Below are 9833 nucleotides of genomic sequence, written 5' to 3' on the forward strand. Positions count from 1 at the left end.
AAATTAGAACAGAACCGTTGGAATTTTCCCGATGGTGCCCATAGAAGCCGAGGCTATATTATTATTATTTTTATCTATAAAAATGTTCATTATTTCAGTAGTTTCCTAATTAAAAAATAATTAAGAAAAATTCAACGGAAATAAATTAAGAGAGATGTGTTTTCCTCATATCTCTCTTAATTTTCCACGGATTTCCATGAAAATTAGATCGTTGGATAGGATTTTTAATTCCCAAAAAAAATTGTATTAATAAAAAAAATTATTTTCCCAGTAGTTTTCTAGTTAAAAAATAATTAAGAAAAATTCAACGGAAATAAAGTGCTTTTCTCATATCTCTCCTAATTTTCCACGGATTTCCATGAAAATTGGATCATTGGAAAGGCTTTTTAATTCCTAAAAAAAATTGTATTAATAAAAATGTTTATTAATCCAGTAGTTTCCAAGTTAAAAAATAATTAAGAAAAATTCAACAGAAATAAAGTGTTTTCCTCATATCTCTATTAATTTTTCATGGATTTCCATGAAAATTGGATCGTTTGAAAGGATTTTTAATTCACAACAAAAATTGCATTTATAAAAATTTTCATTATTTCAGTAGTTTCCTAGTTAAAAAATAATTAAGAAAAATTCAACGGAAATAAAGTGTTTTTCTCATATCTCTCTTAATTTTCCACGGATTTTCATGAAAATTAGATGGTTGGAAAGGATTTTTAATTCCTAAAAAAAATTGTATTAATAAAAATGTTTATTAATCCAGTAGTTTCCTAGTTAAAAAATAATTAAGAAAAATTCAACGGAAATAAAGTGTTTTCTTCATATCTCTCTTAATTTTCCACGGATTTCCATGAAAATTGGATATTGGAAAGGATTTTTAATTTTCAACAAAAATTGTATCTATATAAATTTTCATTATTCTAGTAGTTCCCTAGATAATTAAGAAAAATTCAACGGAAATAAAGTGTTTTCCTCATATCTCTCTTAATTTTCCACGGATTTCCATGAAAATTAGATCATTGGAAAGGATTTTTAATTTATTAAAAAAATTGTACAGATAAAAATGTTTATTAATCCAGTAGTTTCCAAGTTAAAAAATAATTAAGAAAAATTCAACAGAAATAAAGTGTTTTTCTCATATCTCTATTAATTTTTCATGGATTTCCATGAAAATTAGATCGTTATATAGGATTTTTAATTCCCAAAAAAAATTGTATCTATAAAAAAATTTATTTTCTCAGTAGTTTCCTAGTTAAAAAATAATTAAGAAAAATTCAACGGAAATAAAGTGCTTTCCTCATATCTCTCTTAATTTTCCACAGATTTCCATAAAAATTGGATCAGTGGAAAGGCTTTTTAATTTTTAAAAAAAATTGTATTAATAAAAATGTTTATTAATCCAGTAGTTTTCAAGTTAAAAAATAATTAAGAAAAATTCAACGGAAATAAAGTGTTTTCCTCATATCTCTATTAATTTTTCATGGATTTCCATGAAAATTAGATCGTTTGAAAGGATTTTTAATTTACAACAAAAATTGCATTTATAAAAATTTTCATTATTCCAGTAGTTTCCTAGTTAAAAAATAATTAAGAAAAATTCAACGGAAATAAAGTGTTTTTCTCATATCTCTCTTAATTTTTCACAGATTTCCATGAAAATTAGATTATGGGAAAGGATTTTTAATTCCTAAAAAAATTGTAATTATAAATTTTTTTATTATTTCAGTAGTTTCCTAATTAAAAATAATTAAGAAAAATTCAACGGAAATAAAGTATTTTTCTCATATCTCTCTTAGTTTTCCACGGATTTCCATGAAAATTAAATCATTGGAAAGGATTTTTAATTCCTAAAAAAAATTGTATTAATAAAAATGTTTATTAATCCAGTAGTTTTCAAGTTAAAAAATAATTAAGAAAAATTCAACGGAAATAAAGTGTTTTCCTCATATCTCTATAAATTTTCCACGGATTTCCATGAAAATTAAATCGTTGGAAAGGATTTTTAATTTCCAACAAAAATTGTATCTATATAAATTTTCATTATTCTAATAGTTTCTTAGTTAAAAAATGATTAAGAAAAATTCAACGGAAATAAAGTATTTGCCTCATATCTCCTATTAATTTTTCACGGATTTCCATGAAAATTAGATCGTTGGAAAGGATTTTTAATTTTCAACAAAAATTGTATCTATAAAAAAATTTATTTTCTCAGTAGTTTCCTAGTTAAAAAATAATTAAGAAAAATTCAACGGAAATAAAGTGCTTTCCTCATATCTCTCTTAATTTTCCACAGATTTCCATAAAAATTGGATCAGTGGAAAGGCTTTTTAATTTTTAAAAAAAATTGTATTAATAAAAATGTTTATTAATCCAGTAGTTTTCAAGTTAAAAAATAATTAAGAAAAATTCAACGGAAATAAAGTGTTTTCCTCATATCTCTATTAATTTTTCATGGATTTCCATGAAAATTAGATCGTTTGAAAGGATTTTTAATTTACAACAAAAATTGCATTTATAAAAATTTTCATTATTCCAGTAGTTTCCTAGTTAAAAAATAATTAAGAAAAATTCAACGGAAATAAAGTGTTTTTCTCATATCTCTCTTAATTTTTCACAGATTTCCATGAAAATTAGATTATGGGAAAGGATTTTTAATTCCTAAAAAAATTGTAATTATAAATTTTTTTATTATTTCAGTAGTTTCCTAATTAAAAATAATTAAGAAAAATTCAACGGAAATAAAGTATTTTTCTCATATCTCTCTTAGTTTTCCACGGATTTCCATGAAAATTAAATCATTGGAAAGGATTTTTAATTCCTAAAAAAAATTGTATTAATAAAAATGTTTATTAATCCAGTAGTTTTCAAGTTAAAAAATAATTAAGAAAAATTCAACGGAAATAAAGTGTTTTCCTCATATCTCTATAAATTTTCCACGGATTTCCATGAAAATTAAATCGTTGGAAAGGATTTTTAATTTCCAACAAAAATTGTATCTATATAAATTTTCATTATTCTAATAGTTTCTTAGTTAAAAAATGATTAAGAAAAATTCAACGGAAATAAAGTATTTGCCTCATATCTCTATTAATTTTTCACGGATTTCCATGAAAATTAGATCGTTGGAAAGGATTTTTAATTTTCAACAAAAATTGTATCTATAAAAATTTTCATTATTCCAGTAGTTTCCTAGTTAAAAAATAATTAATAAAAATTCAAAGGGAATAAAGTTTTTTTTTCGGCCTTCATAGTTTGGTATTTTTTATTTTTCGGGTATTTTTTCGAATTCGAACTAACTACGGCTTGTTCTCATCAAGTAGATCATAAAAATACCGGACTATAAGGGAATCCGAGCAGAATTAAGAAATCGAGTTTTTTTTTGACGTCGGTTTTGAGCCCAAAAATGCAATATCTCGGCTACTATCAAAGTTACGATCTTGTGGATGGTTTGTTTAGATTCAGAAGGACGAAACTAGAACAAAACCGTCAAAATTTTCCCGATAGTGCATACAGAAGCCGAGATATCGACCTCCAAAGTTTAAAATTTTTCATTTTTCAGGTTCACGTTTTTTTTCAGCTTCAATAGTTACTGAATTACAAGCTGAACTGTGCTAAGCACAGGTGATCAAATACGTAAGCTAAACCTCACCCTTATTCTTCTTCTCGTCTTGATTAACCTTAAGGGGGTATTGATTAATTGAATAAATGCCAACATAAAAAACATTTAACACACACGTATGCTAATAGTGTATGTGCTTCGAAAGTTTTAAAATAAAAAAGGCAGCTGCTTGGTAGATTTAGGGTATTTTTAACCGACTGGACCGGCTTACGTGTGTCGAATGTGCTCAAGTGCACAGCCACAATATTCGTATTCAGGTCGGATGATAAATAATGTTAAAACGCGGGATTATTAAATTTAGCACTGAAATTTTAGTAGATGAAAACAACTTTTATTTTTAACGAAATTCAGTGCTGCTCCTGCTGCCTGCCGCTTAAATAATATAAAATAAATTAACGTTTTTGATTGTTTGTTTGGGTTTTACAATATACGTTGAAACACTTTTATATATGTAATTTTTTACTATTCATTAATTAAAATATAAGTAATTGGGTTTGTTTTCAAAGTTCAAAAGTAGTTAACGTGTTTTCGTTAAAAATATGTTTATATTTTGCTTAAAAGTCTCGGCTCCTATATTAAAAATAGCTTAAGGTTAAAAATAGTTCGGTAAACCGTAATGATGCTTTCAAAGCAACTCTGCAATGAATTTTTTGAAAAAATAAACTTTTTCTCCCGTATGTAGGTGAGATTAAATTTGCTGATTGCAAATGCTAGTAATTCCTTCACTATCTGAACCGGTGCTTTCACTGGCTTTATTAGTTCATAAACCGTTTTCAATAAGAGACTTCTTATAGGCACTCAAGAATAATAATTCCGATATCTTGTCTAAAGCCCGTACTAGGACTTAACCTAGTAAATTAGATACAAGAAGTGTTTCCAGAACCTAGAGATAATTAATAGCTGAAAGAAACTTAAAATGATTGAAAATAACTAAAATGAGTGCCTGGAATAAATTTGCAAATATATAGTTAATATAAATGATCATAGCGGTTTTATTTGATCTCACAAAAGCTTTTGACTGCATCAACTACGAAACAAATCATTTTGCATTAAAAAAATATATTGAGGGTACCTCGACTGTCTGGAAAAATAACGGTCGTTGCTATCATTGGGTTTAAGATTTGGCATTTTTGTAACACTCTTTATTTCTTATCCATTCATTTTACAAAGAATACATAACATAAATATAATAATTAAGAATGATCCGATTGTATTTAAATAAACTGGAAATAATAGGAACTGTTGCTAGCGAGGCACGACATTGGGAGGTTAAATATAAGAAGAAAAGCGGGAAAGGAAAATATTCAGTTAATCAAGAAACAGCCGCCGGGTGAGTCAACGAGACACGAGGAGACTTCGAATTAAAAAAAAAACGAATTAATTAGAAAGAGAGCGAGTTTTATGCTTTTTATATATTGCTGTTCTTTGAAGGTAAATGCTTTAAGTATAAAGCTTATTTTATATTTGTCTGATAGCATCCCAAAGAATAAACCATTAAAATAACTTATGAACAAAACAGGCGGTTTTTTAAGTTTCTTTTTCATAAGAAAGGCTTTAGTTTTTGGGTTATTTCGTGTATCTTTCCTATACCGAAAAAATTTAAAAACTATGTAAATCACGGTCGATAATTTTAAAATTCTTACTACTCGCTTACGAGGGTGGTCCCAGAAGTACCCGGCCTGTCCTAGAGATTTCGGTAGTAGTTTGAAAAATATCAGTGTATTAGAAAGTATACAATCTATAAAGCATATGTTTCAAGTTTGAAGACTCCACGTTGTTTAGTATTATTTGTTTGGCAGCCATCAATAGTGAACGTTTTCAGTAAATTTGTGAAAATGGAGAAAATTGGTCATCGTTATGTGATTCAATACTTTTATTTGAAAGGCCTCATCCCAACCAATATAAAAGCTGAACTGGATTCTACTCTGGGTGAGTCTGCTCCTTCGTTAACAACAGTAAAATATTGGGTAGAACGAGGCCGTACGAGCTGCCAAGACGAGCTGACGACTCCAGAAATTTTAAAGAAAATTCACAGAGTGGTACTGGATGATCGTCGACTGAAAGTGCGCGAGCTAGCGGACATAGCAGGCATTTCAAAAAGTGCGGTACATTGCATATTAACTGAAAATTTTGACATGATAAAGCTGTGTGCAAGATGGGTGCCGCGTTGCTTGAAATTTAATAGCAACAAAGCAGAATTTTTGCTGAACTTCACACCTGAGACAAAAGAACAATCAAAACAATGGACTCAAAAGGGAGAACCGGCTCCAAAGAAGGCGAAAACCGTATCATCTGCAGGCAAGTTCATGGCGTCGGTTTCGTGGGATGCGCGAGGGATAATTTTCATTGACTAAGGTATCTGCGGGTAATAAGGCCTAGCTAAAGAAAAATATTCAGAAAATGAACAGCACATCTAATTAGTTTTGAATTTTTATTGGTAATATGTCCAGCAAGGTCAAACAACTGATTTATAAACTTAAAAGTAAAACATTTGCTACTAATTATAAAATAAAACAAAAAATTCAAAAACAGTGCAACTAGGCCTTTTAAACAATGGTAAGGCCTATCACTAAAATAACATAAAAAATGGCTATTAAAGTAGAAATATTTGGTATTTGAGATTAAACTTAAATACATTATCATTGATAACAAAAATAGATGCCTACGGTGTGAGATAGGATTTTAACAACAAGCGGGGCACTCAAAAGTATCAGTGTCTTCTTGTGTCAACCCGACACACTCTTCATGATACCATTTACCACATTCTGTGCACTGCCGCATATCAGCCATTTTATCTTCCATACCATTAGAACATAGAATTAGTGGTTTTATCAGTTTTAAGCCATGCACTGCTTTCTTTACTTTCCTTAAGGAGATCTTTAGTAACCAAAGTTCCCCTGTAATTTATTGCTTTTTTTGGAATGGGGCGTGCCTTTTCAGTTTGATTTATTGCCGTTGGCAAGAGTTCATGGAAAGAAGTGTCTAAAGTAGTTGCACTCACTTCATCATTATCATCATCTTTGCCTTCAGAAGAATCGGACGAATAGACCAGTGAATAAAAATGTTTTTTCACTGGTCTTGTTGAAGATGAATGGGCTTCGTTAGAAAACTTGATGGGCGTCCTTTCAGCTGCTTGTCTAGATGTTGACGGTTGCTGACATTTCGTTGTCTCATTTAACTTGTTTTTAAGTTTTGCAAGAGGCACCTCATCCTCATCAGACCATTTAGCTTCTTTTTGGATATGACGACCTTCAGATGTTCGTTGCACTTTTCTTGAAGTTGATGCTTTGGAAGAGGGATTGGGCGCATTCTCATTGGCTACAGCCTCGATTGCTGGTTGAACTACAGCTGACAATATAGATGGTGCAAACGCTGTTTCCGGAATCGCCTAAGAATTAAGAGGAAATAAACCAGTAGCCCTAAAGCCATTGGTGATATTGATGTGAAACGTAGTAAAGAAAATAACATTAAATCGTGTCTTTGTTATCTTTTTGTCTGGATTTTGGTCCAAAAATGATAAGAGTTCTGCATCCCAATGATGTTCGAACGAGCGGTATACGGACTTATCAAGGGGTTGTAATTCATGAGTTGTATTGGATGGCAAACCATACAAATCGATATCTAAAGAATCTCGCACGTCGACAATTGATGACAAAGTCCAAATGGCAAGCTGCGCCATCAAAGATCAAAAGGCATCTTCCGGGGCTTTTGTATTTGGCTAGATGATTTAGAAAATCTTTAAATAATTCATTAGTCATGTAACCTTTGGCTGACTTAGCTACAAGAGTCCCTGCTGGTAGGTTATCATTTTATTCTGGCTTTAACTTTTACCTTTGAAAATAACCATTGGTGGTTTAGGACAACCCAATGCGTTCACACACCCAGCAATAGTGACACTCTCAGCATGTTCCGATGATTGTAAATGGACTCTTTTAGCCCCTTTTTGTGCCAGTACCGTTTGTTGGTGGTGCACGGTCAGCTATTCGCTCGGGGTGGTTTTTTAGGTCCAGCTGATCGTAAAGTTTACTGATTTTAGCAAAATGGTCATCCACTATAAACTTATTTAACTTTTCTGCCCTCGCGGGGTTCATAAATTATGCTTTTCGCTTGGAAATATTTGGGTTTCTCTTTATGAAAGCAGATAGCCAATAAGGATTGGCCTGCTAGTTTTAGGTTAATATTAAAATTGTGCTTTATGTTGTTCATTTCGTAAAATTTGTAAACCAGACGACGAAGGATTCGTGGTGTTATCGGCAAACCTATTTCAGCGAATCTAATTATTCTGCTTATCAGCTCAGATTCTTGGTCTTTGGACAGTATGGCTTTACGAGCGAGGGTTTTCTTTACATTGCCACTGTTAAGATGATTTCGAATCGTTCTTCGAGGGATATTATATCTTTCTGCTGCCGCATATGTGCTCAAAATATTTCTCTCTACTGCGCGAACTGCTGCTACTAGCTGTTCCTCTGACCAAAGTGCCCTTTTTCTTTTCGGAGGCATCGTAAAGGTCTGAAAAAATTGTTGTATAAACTCTAATAATGAACGGAATGTGATAAAAGATGCATATATTTTCATTACCACATTTTATTACGATATAAACAAAGGGAGGGTAATAAGGCCTATAGTGGAATTTTATAGGCCTTATTATCCGCCACGTATCAAATTTTACAAAAAAGTATAAAAAGTATTTTGCCCCAAATATCTGAGTGAAACCTGAGGTGATGCATGAAAGAAAGAAACTGTCAGTGCTAAGAAAAACGAATTTAACAAAATGTACCAAAAAAACTTCAACGCTTTTTTACTATTGTTACAAGGCGCACTCACTCGACGAGAGATGTTTTTGTACTGACGAGACCATGTGGAAATTCATTTAGCGCGGCCGGTGTTCAATCCAAGGTCATCTAAAGAGTCCTCGGTAACCAGTGTGTGTGGCCCGTAAAACAACTTGAAAGCGTCATTTTTGTTATTAGGCCTTATTACCCGCAGGTACCTTCTCTTGAAAAAGGTAAAACTATTAACGGCGAGTATTATGCGAACTTATTGCAACGTTTGAGCGAAGAAATCAAGCAAAAACGGCCGCATTTGGTTAAGAAGAAAGTGTTGTTTCATCAAGACAAATCCGTTATTGCAATGGCCAAAATTAACGAATTAAAGTTTGAATTGCTACCTCATGCACCCTATTCGCCAAATTTAGCCCCCTCAGATTATTTTCTGTTTCCAAACTTAAAAAACTGGCTCACTGGTCAAAGATTTTCCAACGATGAAGAAGCGATGTCTGCAGTTAATGGCTATTTCGAAGCGCAAGACAGTTCTTATTATAAAAAGGGTATCGAACTTATAAAACATCGCTGGGAAAAGTGTATAGAGCTGAAAGGGGATTATGTTAAAAAATAAATACATTTTTCCCAAAATTTTCGTGTTTTCTTTCTTGGGTCGGGTACTTCTGGGACCACCCTCGGATTATGATTTTTTGATAGAAATTATTAAAATCAAAATGATAGAAGATAATATATTATGCAAGAAACTATGAGGTATATTTCATCTATCTTTAATAAATTTGATAATAAATACTGTTTTATATACTGGCGAATGCACCAGACAAGGACCTAACCAAACTTACCTAACGATAACTTTTAAATTAAACAAGCAACTTTTTTAATTTATTTTTCATAAGAAAGCCTTTGGTCTTAAGGTCATTTTTATGGATTTTTATTATGCCTAAAGAATCTTAGAATTATTTAATTAACATTCGATAATTTTAAAGTCTTTATAACTCGCCTAATTTAATTTTTTTTGATAAAAACTATAATGATCAAGAGTATAATATTCCCTACAAAAAAAGTTTCAGAAGCATTTCATTTATATTTAGTAGATTTGAAAATAAATAGTGTTTCATATAATGGCGAATGCACCAGACAAGAACCTAACCAAGCTTAACTGACGATAACTTTTAAACGAAACACGCGACTTTACTCATTTCTTTTTTAAAAGAAAGCCTTTAGTCCTAAGGTCATTTTCGCGTATAATTTTATTATATCCCTAAAGAATCTTAGAATTATTTAATTAACACGTTCACTGCCAAGCAAAATTTGCAATTATTTCACTAGCGCCACAAAAGTAGGAGCCAAGAAAAAAAAATTCTCCTCAAGCCACTTTGTCTAGTCAAAGGCTTTTAGTTATTATCACGTCACCTGCAGTTAGTTTTTTTTTTAGCTGTCAT

Source organism: Anthonomus grandis, chromosome 15, assembly GCF_022605725.1.
Source record: "Anthonomus grandis grandis chromosome 15, icAntGran1.3, whole genome shotgun sequence".
In the NCBI taxonomy this organism is placed as follows: Eukaryota; Metazoa; Arthropoda; class Insecta; order Coleoptera; family Curculionidae; genus Anthonomus; species Anthonomus grandis.